General features: G+C 34.2%; 1 long non-coding RNA gene across 1 annotated transcript; it reads right to left on the bottom strand.

Moving 5' to 3' along the window:
• Positions 1-14,677: 14,677 nt before the first annotated feature.
• LOC128016931 (uncharacterized) lies at positions 14,678-17,114 on the bottom strand. Its single transcript, XR_008184321.1, has 4 exons — positions 16,861-17,114; positions 16,015-16,114; positions 14,906-15,021; positions 14,678-14,762 (listed from the first exon to the last, which is right to left on the bottom strand). It is a non-coding gene; the product is annotated as an uncharacterized LOC128016931 (long non-coding RNA).
• Between the last annotated feature and the right edge of the window lie 3,923 nt (positions 17,115-21,037).

Below are 21,037 nucleotides of genomic sequence, written 5' to 3'. Positions count from 1 at the left end.
AGAAAATGTTTAAACAAAAAATACAGACACTAAACTGACTCCCTTACTGGCCAAAAACTAGAGAAAACGTAATGTGTTTGTGTCTGAGTTTGTGTGTGTGTATGTGCGAGAGAGAGAGAGACCATACACAACATGTCTCACCATAACTATGTATTATAATATTATCGAAGGTGATGGTTTCCCTCCGTACAGTGGCGACCCAAGCCATCTGACGCCTCTTGGTGATTTCAGACACCTTGTGTTTTTTTTCCAAGTAGGAAAATGTTGAAAACTAATATGATTCACGAGGCGTTTGCCCTGTCGATCATGAAACCGATTACAGCAATTCACAATACAGCAATACTGAACCATTTTCCAAAAAATAATCAAAATTAATGACCAAATGACCAACGTTACCTCATGCCTACTATACAGTACATCTACTTCTGTACCGCGATTCCCACAATGCATTGCGACGTGACGCAACGATCCCGACCTCTATTATTTACTCTAGTACAGACAGGTGGAGAAGCTCGCAGGCAATTAACTTAACATGGCTTACTGGCGTTACATTTTAAAATACTATACAAAATAATTAATCAGAATACTTACTCCTGCTCACTCACAACAAAGAACTCCCCGCTCAAGCTCGCCGTCTCTGCAAGATTAACGATGGCAGTTTGCACGCACAGCCACTTAGAAGATTTACATCTGGCAGACAGGTTGCTGACGTCGTCAAGCTTCGTTTGAGTCTGCGCGTCAGAAACGGAAGTGCAAAAAAACGCTAAAACTGGGCTTCATTTGTCTCAATTGAGTTCCAATGGGGTCGCTGTGTCCATTTCTTTTACTGTCTATGATTGGAACTCAATGGGCTAGGTGCACAAGATGGCGCCGGTGAGCTTCAGCGACGCGAGTGTGTGCGTACTTATTTCCGGTTTTGCGACGCTCGAAAGATGAACGATCTAAAGGAGCTGAAAGTTCCAAGTAGGGGTAACTGCAGCCTGGAGCAATGGGCGTGGCAAAAGGTGGGCGTGTCGAAAGGTTTCTCATTGGTGGAAAGAAAGGTAGGGGGCGTGGCAAAAGGTTTAGCGAAAACTGGCTGTTCCTCCTAAAGGCGAGCCATACTCTTAATCGCTATTGGCCTATAGATTAATAGAAAGCGATAAATTAAACACATAATCCTATAAAACCAATTGAAATTCATCCAATGTAAAAACTGCGATAATGATGTAAATAATATTATTTTAAATTACTTTCGAAAGTACCTTCAAAAGGGCTTACTGACGTAATCACCACCGCACTTTTAGGTCTTAGTTTATCGATTATCAAAAACAGATTACAATTATTTTTGAGAATACAAACGTCTCTAAACAAGGTTAGTCGCACTTGCTGCTCTTAAATTAAAGTCATTTAAAGTCAGCAGTATTTGTTAACATTAGTGAACTAACAAGAACAAACAACGTACAGAGGTATGTTTATTAACTAACAAAGTTTAATAAATACCGTATCAAATGTATTGCTCATAGTTAATTTTAGTTAATACATCAGTCAACAAATGAACCTTTATTGTAAAGTGTTACACTAGAAAACCAGGTTTTGCATGATAAAGAAAAATTAGTAAAAATTAAAAACTAATAAATTTAAAAATTAGTCAGAAGAGTTTAGTAACCTTGTTTTAAGGGACATAAACCAATTAAGCAAACAGACACAGCTTTATCCACTAAAACGTTTATTTAGCTTTCAGTTTCAGTCACCAATTCAAGTAAAAAGATAGATAGATAAAGATAGATAGATAGATAGATAGATAGATAGATAGATAGATAGATAGATAGATAGATAGATAGATAGATAGATAAACCACTCATTCATTAATTAATTCATTCATTCTGTAGTAGCAGTCCATAGAATAGAATCCAGCAAACTCTTTGTCTGAATAGAAAGCTGTGAAGACCACAGTATCTACAGCATCACACATCTGCTGAGCTCCAGCTCCACTCTGTGTGTCTTCCTCACATCTGGACTGAAAGACTTCCAGTCAACTATACCTACACAAGAGAAAAACAAATGATGAGAGATTAAAAAATATTTAACCAATAAGTAGAATAAAATATCCAATAAAAAACGAAGCACAAGTGTTTGAGAGGGCACGTCTGCAGCCAGACCCTTCTCCATTATATTATAATACAACTGTACTACTGAGTCTTCACTGAGTAACAAAAGTACATATGCTTCCTGTGCATGGTTTCTAAAAGAATGGAATAACAAAAAAGTTGACTGGCACTCATCTATACCACAGGTTATACTAATATTTACATTTATTCATTTAGCAGACGCTTTTATTCAAATCGACTTAAAAATGAGGACAAAGTTGAAGCAATCAAAAACAACAAAAAGAGCAATGATATATAAGAGCTATAACAAGTCTCAGTTAACTTAAACACAGTACACGTAGCAAGGGCTTTTAAATAATATAAAAAAAGAAAAAGAAAACAGATAGAATAGAAAAAGAATAGAGCAAGCTATTTGGTTAATGTGCATGTACCACTCCAACATGTTGAGTTAACTTCAAAAGAGTGAATGATTTTTTTTAATTTTCCATTCCATCAACCTAGGTATTCACACTCCATCCCAGTAGGTGGCGGAAATGCACCAAAAGCTGGTTTGCCAACCGCCAATAAACAATAAAGAAATTTTGTTATAAAAAACGAACGGATGGAAGCGTCGATAAGAGCATGGTTGTGTGCAAGCTATGCAACAAGGAATTCGCATATCACCGCAGCACATCGAGCCTCAAGCTAGTTTGTCTCATTTTGTCTCAGCAACTTGCTGAAAGAGAAGTACAAGAAATAGTCATAGAGGTATCCTGAGGGCAATGGGGTTGTTGTTACTGAAATGTTGATCAAACAGTGGTCTAAGCAATAGAGATATTTATTTTTCATCAGGATATTGGAAGAATGGGGACTGAGGTCAATCACTGGTACTTTTTTTTTATTTTATTTTAAATGGTACACTTTATGTTGAACTATGTATTTTGTTGGTGCAACTGGCACTTTATGTTGAACTCTTTATTGTTTTGGCCAAGGTTATTGAGAGTTGGACTTAGTATGTTATGGCCTCTGAAGCAACAGCGAGATGTTTTCTAATAGTCAGTGTTTCCAATGTTCTGAATGTAATTGACAGTATTGTGTTTTACTTAAAAAACACTTTACAGAAGGTTCCAGCACCTATAAGCTTCCTGAATTTCTGAAATGTACTATTTCTAAATTGTTTCTAATATGCTATTGCTACACTTCATGGCAAAAATTGCACTGGTCTGCTAGACTTGGTTGAACAAAAGTAAACAATATTTTGTTTTTTGTCCAAATTAAACTTTCCTATAAAATGAACAGAATTTTCTGTAGTAACCAAAGCTATTCCCTCTGGACTTATTAATTTAATGTGCAGCCACCTAATTTATTTTAAAGTTGAAAATAAAGATTACGATCTGCTTATAAATGGTAAATATATTTTTGATAAAAAAATGTACTAACAAAGATATAAGACCAATATTTAATGAACAAAAGAGAGTTACTCCAAGTGGGAAATTTTACTGGAATTCCATTTTAAGAGATGTTAATTGGAGAAAAGCATGGCTGCTCCCTTACAAATTTTGTATTTCTAACAAAGTAAGAGAAATTCACCTGAAGATCTTACACAAAATATATCCAACTAATATGTGGCTTTCTAATTTTATGGATATTGGGAAAGAATGTTCCTTTGTAAAAACTGGGAGGAATCTTTAAATCATCTGTTTGTTGATTGCCAGAGTGTAAAGTCATTTTGGAAAGATAGTTTTTTTTTTTTTTACTTTTTCAGTTAAAACTAATCTAATGATAACACTGAATGTGAAGAAATTATGTGCTACTTTAAGAATGATGATAAAAATATTCATAATTTTGTTAATTTTATCATCCTGAATGGCAAATTTTTCATTCATAAATGTAGATTGTCAAAATTTCCTCCTTTATACAAGGTTTTCTCTAACGAACTCACTCTGTTACTGAAGTCTCTTAAAACTGTAAAAAAAAAAATCAAAAGCTATTATGAATATATGATGAAGATATTATGAATCTGTATTTGGCGTCTTGTGAATGTCTCCTTTTATTTTTATTTTTTATTTTTTTAAATCATCTTTCGAGTTTCTGTTTTTGATGCCTGTTTTTTTTCTGTAATATTTTTGTATACATATTTTCAATAAAAAATAATAATAATAATAATAAAAAGACAAAACAAGCGCAATGGCGGCACCGTTGTTGCCATGGAAAATAAGGTGAATACAGAAGATGCTAACTTGTGAAAGAATTTTTGGATATGTTTAAACGTGTTGCCATGGCAATTTATTAAATAACATTAAAAAATATAACAGTAATTTCCTTATATCTTTACAGTTCTTTATCCTAACACTTCAGAAAAAAATACATATGGAGAATAACTCATTCTTAGGAAACATGGTTAGTTTCAAAACTCTTATCATACTCCGGGGCCACAAAAAAAAAAAAACTGTCACTCTTTATATGTGTCAGATGTAAGCTGTAATACACTGTAATGACCACCAGACGTCGCCATAGGACCACAGATCTTACCTCTTTAGGTAATTCTCTACTTATCAGAAATTCTAGTATTTTAAAATTGTTTAAAAACTTTAGTGGTAATATAGTTTTATATTATTGGTTTACAAATGTTCATAGATAGTTAAAATAATAACTAGCATGATCTAAAATTGACAATATATTTTAATTTATTAAACTTTACTTACTTGCTCTTTGACAAAAGTCATGTGGCTCGCCAGAACTTTTACCAAGAAATGATCCATTACAAAAAAAGAAAAAAAAAAAATCCTTACTAGAGATCAGCGATTTCTTGCAGAATCTAAATAAGCTGAGAAAAGGCTTTAAATAGTATTTTTTTTAACCGCCAATGTGGGTTTTCAGGGCGCCTTCAGTGCTGTTTGCGAGAGTCACGAAAGCAAACCACTGACTTGTCTATCTCTTGAGACCCTGTGGCCTCATATGAGGACATTATATTTTTGTGAATTTCTCTGAGTCTGTTCATGCCATAGTTTTAGATCTGGATGTCCTGTACATAGCACATTCAGGGCTTTTCAGAGATACCAAATGATTGGATGTTTCACATGACCACTCCCTCTCCTTGGTCATCAAAATGTCTGAAATTAATTTAGTGACACTCTTATAGAAATATGATAATATTTCTATAATATATTGTAGTTATCATTTAAATCTGTCTAATTTTTAAATTCTGTGTCATAAATCAACATCTCAGAAATATGTTATGGGGTTTCAAATCAAAATATGACTTTCTGTTACTAAACAGGACATTGATTTCATACACGTCCTCAGATGAGGACACCGGGACTAAACGCATGCTTATTACGCATTTTTGGAGACATAACAAATGAATAGAGAAAGAAATTATATTTCAATATTCTATGAAATATTATATATTATTATGAAAATCTTGTCAATTATTACTCCCATTATTACACTTCTTTTTTCATTACATGTTGCCCCAAAAACACATTAATATGCAAATTAGATTTAGTTTATAGATACATTGTATATAAAGAGAAAACCCATTAATTGTAATTTAACACACATTTTGCAGAAAGAAAAATAGTATATTGAATCATTATGTTATACCATAGTTGAGAATGATCTTTATACAAAGTTTGGTTAAAAAAAATAAAACAAAAAATCTTGAACATTAAAAATGTATTCGTGATTTAAAAAAATTGTTTTTGCCTATGCATTTCCATTCATGTCTTTTCCTTTTTTTTTTTAAGACATTAAGTCCCGATGTCCTATACGGAGGACATAACATAACTTATGAATGAAATGCATGAATGCAGAGCACAAGGCTGCACTGGAAAATCCCGTGTGCGATGCATGACATGCAATTTGCATCTGTGCTTGCAAAGTGAACGAAACTGCTTTGCATCATTTCACATTATGATAGACCCACTGTCCTCACATGAGGACATATTTTTCTGCGAAAACTACTTCCTGTACAAAAACAAATTTTAGGTATTATACTTATTAGGTCCTACATATCCCAAATAGCAAGAACAATTCTAAAATGCACAACAGGCAATCTATAGGGTCTCAGGAGGCTATGGTAACAGCTGATATACTCAAAATGCTACGTAGCTTGTTAGTTTGTGGCAATAGCGAGGGGGAAAAAAAAGAATTTTTTTTTAACCACAGAAAAAAGTGTAAAAGTATAGGCCTATGAAAAAAGTCACAAGACTGAAAACATACTTTGTGCCAAGAACCAGTATGAAACATTTTGCCGGTTACTCTTTTAAAAATCTTTAGTGGTAATATAGTTTTATATTATTGGTTTACAAATGTTCATAGATAATTAAAATAATAACTAGCATGATCTAAAAATGAACAATATATTTTAATTTATTAAACTTTACTTACTGGCTCTTTGACAAAAGTCATGTGGCTCGCCAGATCTCTTACCTTTTACCAAGAAATGATCCGTTAAAAAAAAAAAAAAAACATGACTAGAGATCAGCGATTTCTTGCAGAATCTAAATAAGCTGAGAAAAGGCTTTAAATAGTATTTTTTTTACCCGCCAATGTGGGTTTTCAGGGCGCCTTCAGTGCTGTTTGCGAGAGTCACGACAGCAAACCACTGACTATGGTAACAGAGCTGATATACTCAAAATGCTACGTAGCTTGTTAGTTTGTGGCAATAGCGAGAAAAAAAAAGTTTTTTAACCACAGAAAAAAGTGTAAAAGTATGAAAAAAGTCACAAGACTGAAAACATAATTTGTGCCAAGAGCAAGTATGAAACATTTTGCCAGTTACTTTTGCTTTTTCCACGCTGCTTTCAGCAGGAGGTACTGTTAGTATTAATAAAGGAACTAGGACTGTGCGATATGGACAATTTTATTTAAATATTTCACAGTAAAACAGTTCAGCTCACAGATGAAGACTAAGCTGCAATGCAAGCAAAACTATTTCACAAATGATCATAGGTCAATAAAATCATTACAAAACACTTATAAATCATTAAAGGATTTGATAACACCGTAAAATAATTTCTCATTTGTTAACATTAGTAAATGCATGGGTAACACTTTATAATAACTGCACTCATTAGCTAAGCATTAGTAAATAGTCAGTTCATGCTTTATAAAGCCAAAATGAATAGTCATTAGTAGTCTTATAAATACAGCTATAAATAAATTGTTCTTGGTTTATAAGCACATATATTAAGAGGAGATTAAATGCTCAGTTATTTTTTATAAGAAAATTAAATAAAAAAAAACACACAACATTGATTGATACAGAACTCAGAAATATTTATTTCAAGATGCAATAAAAGGAAACTGTACACTTGAATTCATATATATATATATATATATATATATATATATATATATATATATATATATATATATATATATATATATATATATATATATATATATATATATATATATATATATAAATGTAGTAGGAGCTGTTTGTGGGATGGTAAAGGTTTTGTCCACTGGGTGGTGCTGTGGCTATGTTTAATTAGAGCACCTGAGCAACAAGTGTGTGTGTTGGTAATTGGGAAGCACACAGTTTTTGAGTGCACTGCAGACTTGCTCTCAAGGTGGATTCTAGTTGTATGCGGTCCATAAGGTATGGCTTTGTGTGTACATGTGAACAAGGAGAGACCACGAGAAGTTTGAGATCATGTTTAATGGAGCTCAAGTAATTAATCAAGTAATTAATTAAAATAAATAAGAAAGACATTTATTATGCATCTACATCCATCGGCATGGACTCTGATTGTACACTATCTAAAGGATTGGAAAGCTAGTACACTATATATTTATATTTCTTATTTTATCAAGTGAACAGCTGTACAGTTAATTTTTTCATCTTGAACAAATATTGTTGTGTTCTGTATCTCTCTGTGTTGTGTTTAACTTTCTAGTTTGGTAGATGAATGATCCTTTAATTCTCCTTTGTGAATGCTTTAAATGTATAAATAGTCTTCACTTTAGATGAGCTCACAAAAATAGGTAGCTGGCAATTATTAAATGTTTTATAAAAACCTGACTTTATCATTAATTACAGGAATATATGTTAATAAAGCAGTTATAAACACACTGACCAACAATTATCATGTGTCTAAATAATAAATATATTTACACTGACATAGTTTATTAATTATTTAATTTCACTTTCTTAATGATCTCATGAACCACTGACAACTCCTAAATAACTGTTTTATAAATAATGTAATAATTTATAAATGGATCCTTAAAGTATGTAAATACAATGATTGAACTTTATAGATATGCTCAATAACAACATATTTTAGCTGTATTTATGAACTGCTTAATAATGCCTTTTAAAGGAGTGCTATTATGCTTTTTCACTTTTTCAGCATAGTTAGTCTGTATGTTGCTGTTTCAGCATAAAAAAAAGTTCTGCAAAGTTACAAAGCTCAAAGTCCAATTCAAAAGGAGATATTTTATTGAACAAAAATCACAATTTAAAAGCTACAATGAATAACTTGTTTGGACTACAACAAATAGTTTCCTGGACTTGTGATATCACAAATATCAACGAATGAGATGAGAATTTGGTTGAGCTGCACTAGAAGGCAACGAGTGTGATATGTACGTAGTTGACCATGAAGGCTGGAAGAGAAAAATAAACTCCTTAAATTCAATTGTGAAGAATTATTAGGCAATTTTTCCCTTACTGATAAAATGGGCCAAAAAAAAGATGTTTAATTCAGACTGAAAATCCAAAATTATTAGATCCCCATGATAATTATTCAAAATTAGAGCAGTACAGTAATTGCAGAGTTAAGACATGAACACTGGACAGCAAAATGCTTACTGGGTCAGAAGGGTGGAGGATAACAGAAACATGTTAAATGCAAAATAATGAATAATTAAAGTGAAGAATTAGGTGTGAAACTATCAGGGAGCATTTAGTCTACAGCACCACCAATTTCAACCCATTCTCACTCCAAAGGCGTCAAAAACCGAAGCATGGTCAAGCGCCCCTAGCGTCACTTTTATGACGCCAAATGTGCCTCTCGGCGTCGAATATCGAAGCACTACGACCTTCATTGCTTTCAATGGGAAACTTTTGGCGTCAGAATTCGACACGAGGACATGAGATGTTTATCGCTATGAAATCACGTTCAAGAAGTCTCATTCAGCACACATCGCGATACTTGATATCAGTTCCACAGTTTGGGTGAGTAGTCGTATATACGCTCTTTTAATGCCTTTTATAAAATGTATTCTGTCTTATTTATTAATCAGATTAGTGCCATATGTTTAATCGCTGTATTATATCGGTCATCCGCGGCTGTCTTTGAGTTTCATTGCGTTTAAATAAATGAAAACAGCTGCTAATTAGTCTGATTAAACTGTATCTGTCACCTGACGTGCCATAGACCTTCGAACAGTTTTATATTATTATTAATTTCAGGATCAATGATGTAAGTTGTATTTGTAGTAAAATCATGGTAATCACGACACTTACAATAGTAATAAATGAAATGTGAAGTTAAAACACAGTAAACAGGACATTAGTAACTGTAACTGTAGTTTTACTATGGTATATTAATAATCAATACAACAATACAATAATCACCAAAGCACCTATGTTTGTATCACTGTAATGTTAGTGATTTTATGTGCTTTTATATGACAGATATCACAGTAATCATATGTTCTGTAGCATGCTTTTAATACCTTTTAATGTAAATCCAAAAAAAAAAATCCAATTAAAAATAAATAATAAAACATGCATTTTTCCATCTTGCAGTTCTTTCATATCAGTTTATATTTATATATATATTTATATATATATATATTATATCTAAATATTTTGCTCACAGATCATTATTAACATTCTGTATATAATTCAATTTTATTTACTCTCCCCTTTTTATTATTTTTATTTTTATTTTTAGCTGAAAAGACGTAAAGGCAGTCAGCCCAGTGGTGTTTCTGGAGAGGGATTCCTTCAGAAATGGAGAAGACAGAAAGCTGCGGAGGCAGATATATGCAGCAGTAAGTCTGTGATAATTTGTCCCTTTTATCAAACATTCCTGCTGTTATAATTTGTACAGCATTTGTTGTTTCTTAAACTGTTGCACTGTCCAAATACCCACACTTGCCATCTTTGCACTTGACCACTTGATTACTTATTTGATGTCTTTCCTGTATTTGGCCTAGTGTTCAAGTGAGCATGATGACCACAAGTGTGTGTCGAACTTTTCATGACCTGATGACTGTGTTTCCCAATCCTGATCCTGGAGAACCCCAGCACTGCATGGTTTTGGTGTCTCTCTTATCTGCCTTGGAGTCTTCACTGATGAGCTGATGAGTTGAATCAGGTGTGTTTGATCAGGGAGACATCTCAAATGTGCAGTGTTGGGGTTCTCCAGGACCAGGATTGGGAGCCACTGCCTTATGGGACACTTATGTGTTTACAGAGATTTTTAATATCTAATTATCAATATTTCACTGTTACTGTACATTGGACAGCTTCCCATGACCTCTTGTGAGATCTCGGCAAAAAGTCTGACGATTTATTCCAAAACATGATGCATGATGGGATACACTAAGCTTTGTATAGTGCTCCGGAGCAGTATTGGAGAGGTTTAGTGTGTGTTAAGGACGCTGTGCTTTGGCATTATTAAGACCGGGGACAGTCTCGTTCACACACTGTCATGTACACACACTCTCAAGTGGCCAAGACTGCAAGTGTGGGTATCTGGACAGGGTCAAAGTCTTAAAAATGATCCCTAAACACATCACAGTCTTAATAATCCAGTTTAACACTTGTATGATATTGTACAAGTCCCAGGACGGTCTCATCTGACACTATCACAGAATTCATATGACTATAGCTTGCTATTAATTACTTGCTTTCAATAATGGATGCATTTAACATTTAATTATACAGCATCTTTACAGAGGCTGCTTTTATGGTCTAAACAAAACACAGTGTAATGTATAAGTTGAATGTAATTTAATATTTCCTTCCTTTCTGTCTTACAGGATTGTTTGAGGATAACGCTGTAGCTCCATCATGCACAAGGACTCACCTCGTTAACTCTTTATCCCCTGCACACACAGAAATGGTCCCTGGATCAGTAATTAGACTTTGCAGTGGTTTGATTTTTGCAGAAGATGTAACTTTGTTTTAATTATAAGCTCATAATGAATACATTACAGAACCAGTGATGAAAACAATAGTTAAAAATAGCGCTCCATATTAAAAATATATTGCACACTTGACATGCATGTCTTCATGGTGTTTTTTTGTGAGTTTGAAACATTTACATTGTGTTGTATAACATTTTGGTCACAACACTTTTTCCAGTGTTCTCTGAAAGACATACTGTATTTACTGTTTTGTTTTTTAATAAAAGCATTTTCATTTGCATACTGAAAATAGTTAATGTTTACAACATAACTGCCTTTTTATTCTTTATGGTGGCAAAAACGAGCTTGGTGACAGAGGATGCAGTGTAGTAATTTGGGCATGTTGTCTTTAAATGAGTTTGACATATAAATAAATAATGGAAGATCCTTACAAAAATATGCATGTTTATTATGCTTTATGTATTTATTTGTTCATTCATTCATTCATTCATTTATAATTTCAGTTTTTATTCCTAGAGTTCAAATGGTAGAGAATGGTAAATCACAGAAACACAAATGTGAAAAATTTTAACTTTAAAACACAATGTAATATACAATGTAAATTTTAGAAGCACGTCATTTGATTAGTAAATATATTTGTCTTTGGTCAAAAAAAAAAAAAATACAAATCTTAAAAATGTGTCTTATATTTATTATAGAGGAATCTGTCTGTTGGATACAACTGCGACTGCTGGGCATGTGCACATCAATATTGCCCAATTTTTGTCAAGCTGAACAACGGAGGAAGGTGAAGACGTTAATAAAACAGAATCTAATAAGTAGCAAGCTTAATCTATTGTTAACCGAATCTATCCCTTCAGCCGAAAAACGAAAGACGTCGGTCATAAATGGATAAGGAAGTGTGACGCCGCTGCTCAGCTTTGATGTCATTGGCTATGAATTTTCAGGACAGTCTGTGGTTGGACTATCTTTTAACCCATATTAAACAGCGCATCATGTTAAAAAGTATGTTTTGCTGCTATCATCACATTAGTAATATATTAAGTCAACAATGAAGTGTTGCTATCTTGACAAAAATGACATCTTTAGCGAGATCCTAATCCTAACCCTAAGCATAACTTCAATGAACTACAAAAAACAGCCCCCTAGTGTTGCCTTTGCATAGATAGAACGACGGAGGCTTGTGGGTAATGTAGTTTAAAACTTTTTATTAACGAAACGAAATAAATTATTTATTTTAAGGAAAACTGGATATCTAAATATGTTTATTGTGCAAACCTCTATGATATATTTGAGAGGCAGGCTGAAATGTGGTATTTTACAGTGAGCAATATTTAAAATGCCTTTATGTCAGCTTTCCATTTATTTCTGAAAACTGAGCTCAACATTATTTTATCAGCATAGCATAAGTAATAATCCTGCCCATTTTCTCTTTGATATGTTAATTGGACTCTGATTTACAGCCATTTGAAAAGTACAGTTTTGGGCTCTTCCGGGGGGTGCTACTGGGCCCCTGGGGGTAGAAGGGCAGTAAAACCTACATATATGTTTTCCCCTGATCATGGACAACAAACTGAGCTGAGTCACATTTATATCTGACAGTTTTCATAGTCCTCTGTTTTCTATTCTATTCATCATGACTATTATACCTTTTGACAGGACATTGTGAGGCCATCTGATGAAACATTGAAAAATTAGAAAGAAATGATTTAATAATGAAAATAATAGATTATTTATTTGATTTTTGAAGTAAATGGCAAGAAATATAATGGATGAACCTGCAACAACTTGCCTTTATCTATTCCCCACCTGTAAAGCAGTAATCAAGGACAATGTATACACATTGTGATACTTCACTATTACACAAGGACAAATTCATGTATATATATATATATATATATATATATATATATATATATATAACTATTTAGCAAAAATCAGTGTAAAAATGTCCTCCTCACCCCAGTATCTTGCTCCTCAGGTGCTGGACATCAGTAATGTGCCTGCTCTTGGTTTTAATGCAGTACAAGATCCACGTTGATCATTCCTGCTACATTCTCAGTTATCCCTCAAGTGTTTGTAACAATAAAGCCCATGGCACCATCTTGTAATGCAGAATAATTAATCTCGTAACTCCCTTTATTTCACTAAAAAATGTGCATATTTGTTACTAAAATATAAAAAAATTACTTTCTGGTGTACTGATGTCCCAGATGTTATTAATCCGATCAAAAATGTTTATGTCTTAAATAAAAAAATAATCCCAATAATTACTATGTTGTTTTTCCAAGTCTAAAATAAACACATATGAGCCTACCTAGTAAAATTATGTATTTAACAAGAATCTTCAGAACACAATATTCACCATTTTCATTTTATTGAAGCATAGACTATAAAGTTGATAAAGTAGCATCAAGACAAATAAGATTCAATGAAAATAATTATCATCAAAAATACATTAACCTCATATATAAATCAGTTCACACAGATGAGTGATGAAATGTCCTTAAAAGTCACACAGTCCCATCCAGTCAACTGTGATACAGATCATGTGATACATATAAGACATGTGATACTGTTCCAGAAAATAATGATTCCCATCATCACATCTAAACTGGTTTCATCTCCCCATCATGATCTTCTTCTCTCATGTCTGGAAACAGTTTGTGGTTGATATCCAGCACTGATGTGGTGTAGCTTGTCCTCAGCCAGAGGATCTCTCAGTCCTAAGATCCCAAACCTGGTCAAAGTGAAACACACAATCCAGATCAAGTTGTTTAATGGACAGAGAGCTCAGCTTATGTTCTGTGTGATTTTAGCAGTGTGAGCAACTATGACCCTTGTAGTACTGTACACTTACCATTCTTCAAGCTGGTTTGAGACCTTTTGAGAAGCTTTTTCTCTGAAGAGAATTTAGCACATCCTCTTCTTTCACTCCTTTCAAGAGCATCACTTGGTCAAAACCCCTCATTTGGCTGATAAGATCATCTGTACAAATTAAAATACTGCAATAAAAATTAAAGAATTAAGAAAAAGTTACAGAGGCAAAGGTCTTGCTCATGAGACTGCATTAGCATGTGTAGTTCTCAGAGACTCTAGAATTCATCTATTGTTGCAGTAAATGTGTTTTCTTCCTCTAGAATCTTTCTCCAAAGTTCCTGACTTCTCTCACAAATGTATTTTAGTCTGTGCAGTGTAAGGCCTGGCTTCAAACCAATCAACTATCAATTCACAATTTATAACATAACATTTAGAAAACAATGAAATAATGTACATTGGTGTTTATATCAACTAAACCAATTTCATGATACTTGTCTACTCTTAAAACAGGTGGTGTGTTTTTAAAAACATAATATTAAAAATGTCCAGTCACTTTTCTAACATGCTGTAATTGTAATAGTTAAAAAAGAAATCAAGGCTGACATGACCAGTTCTGTGAGAGATCATCATAAAATGTTGTATAACACAGCATTGCTTCAACACACACATACCAGAGGACTTCTGTTTGTTTGAGCTCAAGATGGCCGTCTTCATTCCTCATCCTGAGCAAATCATTTCCTTGGTCTTCCTTCTCTTCTGTGAAACAAGATAATCTCTACTTACTCTGTGTGCAATTAATATTGCTCATTAAATATAATTAAGTTAATTTAAAGTAAGATTCAGACCAGAGCATTTGAGGAGTAAATGTTGATTAAAAAAAATATTCTAAACAAATGTACCTGGGAAGAGCTGATCATGGCAAGATTCGCTGAGACTCAGTAATAGCTCTTTTAGTTTTTAGGAAGGTTTGTGAGGGTTGGCTCTTGAGTGAGCTGTTGAGCTTGATATTTTAGACCTGAAAAAGAAGAACAGCATTAGGATTATCTGCAAAAAATCCTGTAAGACAGAAAGAAGGAAATATTATTAATTACGTGCAACTTGTACATTACACCTCTGTATAATTAAATGTTAAATGCATCCATTATTGAAAGCAAGTAATTAATAGCAAGCTATAGTCATATGAATTCTGTGAGGTCAGATGAGACCGTCCTGGGACTTGTACAATATCATACAAGTGTTAAACTGGATTATTAAGACTGTGATGTGTTTAGGGATCATTTTTAAGACTTTGACCCTGTCCAGATACCCACACTTGCAGTCTTGGCCACTTGAGAGTGTGTGTACATGACAGTGTGTGAACGAGACTGTCCCCGGTCTTAATAATGCCAAAGCACAGCGTCCTTAACACACACTAAACCTCTCCAATACTGCTCCGGAGCACTATACAAAGCTTAGTGTATCCCATCATGCATCATGTTTTGGAATAAATCGTCAGACTTTTTGCCGAGATCTCACAAGAGGTCACGGAAAGCTGTCCAATGTACAGTAACAGTGAAATATTGATAATTAGATATTAAAAATCTCTGTAAACACATAAGTGTCCCATAAGGCAGTGGCTCCCAATCCTGGTCCTGGAGAACCCCAACACTGCACATTTGAGATGTCTCCCTGATCAAACACACCTGATTCAACTCATCAGCTCATCAGTGAAGACTCCAAGGCAGATAAGAGAGACACCAAAACCGTGCAGTGCTGGGGTTCTCCAGGATCAGGATTGGGAAACACAGTCATCAGGTCATGAAAAGTTCGACACACACTTGTGGTCATCATGCTCACTTGAACACTAGGCCAAATACAGGAAAGACATCAAATAAGTAATCAAGTGGTCAAGTGCAAAGATGGCAAGTGTGGGTATTTGGACAGTGCAACAGTTTAAGAAACAACAAATGCTGTACAAATTATAACAGCAGGAATGTTTGATAAAAGGGACAAATTATCACAGACTTACTGCTGCATATATCTGCCTCCGCAGCTTTCTGTCTTCTCCATTTCTGAAGGAATCCCTCTCCAGAAACACCACTGGGCTGACTGCCTTTACGTCTTTTCAGCTAAAAATAAAAACAAAAATAATAAAAAGGGGAGAGTAAATAAAATTGAATTATATACAGAATGTTAATAATGATCTGTGAGCAAAATATTTAGATATAATATATATATATATATATATATATATATAAATATATAAATATATATTTAAATATAAGCTGATATGAAAGAACTGCAAGATGGAAAAATGCATGTTTTATTATTTATTTTTAATTTGATTTTTTTTTTTGGATTTACATTAAAAGGTATTAAAAGCATGCTACAGAACATATGATTACTGTGATATCTGTCATATAAAAGCACATAAAAACACTAACATTACAGTGATAATAACATAGCTGGTTTGGTGATTATTGTATTGTTGTATTGATTATTAATATACCATAGTAAAACTACAGTTACAGTTACTAATGTCCTGTTTACTATGTTTTAACTTCACATTTCATTTATTACTATTGTAAGTGTCGTGATTACCATGATTTTACTACAAATACAACTTACATCATTGATCCTGAAATTAATAATAATATAAATCTGTTCGAAGGTCTATGGCACGTCAGGTGACAGATACAGTTTAATCAGACTAATTAGCAGCTGTTTTCATTTATTTAAACGCAATGAAACTCAAAGACAGCCGCGGATGACCGATATAATACAGCGATTAAACATATGGCACTAGTCTGATTAATAAATAAGACAGAATGCATTTTATAAAAGGCATTAAAAGAGCGTATATACGACTACTCACCCAAACTGTGGAACTGATAGCAAGTATCGCGATGTGTGCTGAATGAGACTTCTTGAACGTGATTTCATAGCGATAAACATCTCATGTCCTCGTGTCGAATTCTGACGCCAAAAGTTTCCCATTGAAAGCAATGAAGGTCGTAGTGCTTCGATATTCGACGCCGAGAGGCACATTTGGCGTCATAAAAGTGACGCTAGGGGCGCTTGACCATGCTTCGGTTTTTGACGCCTTTGGAGTGAGAATGGGTTGCCAATTTCCAGAACTGCAACTTTCCTGGAGTATCCAGAATGACAAAGTGTCAGGTTCTAAGAGACTTTGCTTGGGTAAAAAATAAAAAAATTACTTAATTAGAATAGCATGAAGTATTGTGGAATACAATATATTATGACTTTATATATAGGCTTCATGAACAGGTTTTGAGTGATTCTTGAAGGACCAGCACCACCTACTCTTGTAAGACAGTTTCAGGAATATATCTTCCAGAATCTGACGTTAAGATTTAGGAGCTCAGTTTTCCATCTCCTATCCTGAAAAGTCTGTCTTGCAGAATTGACTAAAAATTAATCTTCACATTAATCCTTAATTCTTTTGCAATTCTTTTTGTCATTTCTTCTCCACCATTTTTTTTCTGACTCCACTGACAAAATCAGCATTTTTTTTATTTATTTATTTTTCTTATTGGTCATTTCTTAACTTAGGAATTTCTGTATTGCATTCGTTTCTGATATTTCTCATGAGAATTTAATAAGTTTTGACTTTTCAGTTTGAGTTAAAACTCTTTTTTTGGCTCATTTCATATGTAAAAGAAAACATGCCTAATAATTCTGCACGTCTGAATATAAGGAGTTTTTCTCTTCCAGCATTCATGGGCAATTATCTATCACTCATAAATGATTAAATAAAAAATTAATGGTAGTTATTAAGATTGATATGGTTTGGAATTGGGACAATGTGCTTGGAAAAAAAAATCACAATAAAACAATATTTTAATGTTTAAGTTTGGAATATTAACTGACATTAATGAATGCTATATAATTATTGTTTATGTGAACATAGTTACTGTTAAGTAATGAAATCTTATTGTAAAGTGTTACAAAAGTTATATATATTGTACTGTGTATGTGATTTCAAAGTCTAGATAATTTGGATTAACCCTCTAACTGCCATATCCCTTAAAACCTGACTGCCAGAGAGTTACTGTAGATACATGTGGCCGCTGGGCACAGTTTTCATGATGCCACCGGGATGACTTTGCACTGATGGTTTGAGCCCGCCATCGCTGCTTGCAGCTATATTTATTATTCTTTTCCACAATGAATCGCATTTTTGAGGGCCTAAACATACTCGAAAAGTCATGAAACTTTGCACACACCTCACAATGGCAAAAATTTACGTCTGACATGGGTTTCAGAAATGGGTGTGGCAAAACCTATACACTTTTACCGGAGTGCGCCTCGAGCTATGTTTCACGTACATGCACAGAAATCTGTACACACATCTAACACACCAATACTTACGAAAAACTGATACCAACAGGAAGTCGGTTATTTAGAATTTTCTCTGCAAAATTGGTGTTGTTTTTGCCATTTTCAGGGGTTGTACTTTAACAAACTCCTCCTAGAGATTCATTCAAATCAACAACAAACTTGGTCAGTTTAATCTAAATTAGATCTAAACTAGATCTTAAGGTTTCGTTAAAGGGCGTGTCCATGGCAGCCTGACAAATTTCGATGTTTCGCCATTAAAAAGGAAGTTGCTGTAACTCAGACATATAATGTCCAATCTGCCCCAAACATCACATGTTAGATGAGACTTCTGCCCTTAACAGATCTACATGCCCATATTCAGTTATAGTCATAGCGCCACCTGCTGGCAACAGGAAGTGACATATTTTACACTGCGACAAACTACTCCTAGAGATTTTTTTACATGAATGTTTTTTTTTTGTGGTCAGTCTAATCTAAAGGCCTGTGCAAGTTAAATTGTGGAGATCTTGAGTTTTTGTTAAAGGGCGTGTCCATGGCGCCATGACAAAATTTGATGTCTCGCCACAGCAAGAGAAGTTGTTGTAACTCAGGCATAAAATGTTCGATCTTCCCCAAACTTCACATGTTTGATAAGAGTCCTGGCCTGAACACATCTGAAGGCCAATATTCCATTATAATGATAGCGCCACCTGCTGGCAACAGGAAGATTGGCAGATTTATGGAATATACTTTGATATATTCCACTTATATTTATGACTTTAAATGCATATTTCTCACTGTTCACCTTTTTACTAAAGCCACTCGCTGCCGGTGAGCCCGTGTGCGAGGGCCCATTCATTGCTGCTTGCAGCTTTAATTCATAATTTTTCTTCATTAACGTTGCTTCATGGAAATTGTTGGAGTCTGTTGGAGAGTACTTAGCCTAATGCTGTCTGGAGGACAGTCTGTGTGTGAGTGCAAAAGCGGAAGTGTCATGTTACTGCTGAAGCATAAACAAGCCCGACGACACAAAGAGCAGATCTTTGAACCCACATCCTTTCGTTACTCTTGACATTGACATGCGATTCAGCCACAGACCTGCTGAAGCACACAACCAAAGAGCTTCAAATTAGAAGGCTGCATTGGGATTGAGTCCCACCGGGTCCCGCGGGACCCAACGCAAATCTCGCGGGAGCGGGCGGTTAGAATTTTGCTGCGGGCGGGAATGGGCGGCTAAAAAAAACACCGCGGGATAGGGAGGTTGCCTAGCGACATGATGGAGAAGATGTCAATAGATGATGTAGAAAAGAACCTAATGTTATTTATTAGTGTTGTTTTTTGAGCACAGCCCCTTATTGCCATTTGTTAATTAGGTCAAGAGGCGTGATGATGCCAGTGCTATTGAGCAGGCTGCCTAAGTTTGAATGTTTTTATTCTTATTTGTATTTTTCAAACAGAATACCTGCGACATTTGGCTAATAATTGTAAAGCTGTTTTTCATGTAGCCTAGTTTATCATATTAAATATATATTTTTTGCAAAGCAGTCTATTTTTATGTGCAAAGTTTTTGATAAAAACGAAATTATATTTGAATGTAGGCTATTGTGTGTTTTGTCTTTTTTTTTTTTTTTTTTTTTTTTTTACATGCAGGTCAGGGAAACGAAACGAAACAACCCCATGAATCTCTTTAATAATATCAATACAAATACATGTTTTTTTGTTTGTTTGTTTTTCCTGCGGGACGGGAGAAGACACAAAATCAATGCATCTCTATTATTGTATAGTTTTGCGGGTGCGGGCGGAAGTGGACATACATATTGCGGGAGCGGGCGGGAGTGAAACACATACGTTGCGGGAGCGGGCGGTAATGGTCAGAAATTCGGCGGGAGCGGGATGAAGAAAACAGTCCCGCGCAGGGCTCTACTTCAAATAACATGCATCATTTAGTAGGCTGTAAAGGAAAAAAATCTTGACAGAAATGGTTTAAGTATTTATTGGACAACTTCATTGTAATGACATAAATAGTGAAATAAATCGATTTGATAAATGTCAATGCATTTATGTAAGAAGCAATCCTCCTTTAATACAATTAAAATAAAATTAAGAGATTATTAAAATAATATCTGCAATGGAAATTTTAAGATTGCACAAAGTAGGCTAATAGAAAAAAATAATAGTAATCCATTTCGATTGACATTAGCTCTTAATGCATCAGATACAGTTTTTTTTCTTCTATTTTGGAAAAAGATATGCTAAATCACAAAACAAGGGAAGGTGTATATTTTAATATCTAGGCTAATGCTTTTTATTTTAATATAATATAGCAATTATAATAAATTTCAATTGGAATGGTTAACAGATTTTGTTCAGTAGAGAGAGAGAGAGAGAGAGAGAGAGAGAGGAGAGGATTACTTAAAAAATAAATCAGTAAAGTACTTTGAACACTTTACTGTGGTCAATTACATGCTCTTAACTGGTATGACTAAATTCCAAATGTCCATCTGACAGTCATGAAATAAACATAGTAATGTTGAAAGTGAGGGGGACATTCCCTAAATTAGATTGCCACTGAGAGCAAGAATGTGACCATGCTCAGTACAGCAACACAGAGCATGGTGTTGTTACAACAATATGGAACAGGTGACTAAAACCTGTTCCTCAGAAGAGCTGACTGGTAATCTCTGGTGGCCTGAATAAAGATCACAGCAGCC

Source organism: Carassius gibelio, chromosome A1, assembly GCF_023724105.1.
Source record: "Carassius gibelio isolate Cgi1373 ecotype wild population from Czech Republic chromosome A1, carGib1.2-hapl.c, whole genome shotgun sequence".
In the NCBI taxonomy this organism is placed as follows: domain Eukaryota; kingdom Metazoa; phylum Chordata; class Actinopteri; order Cypriniformes; family Cyprinidae; genus Carassius; species Carassius gibelio.
This window is presented reverse-complemented; position numbering and strand designations above follow the sequence as displayed.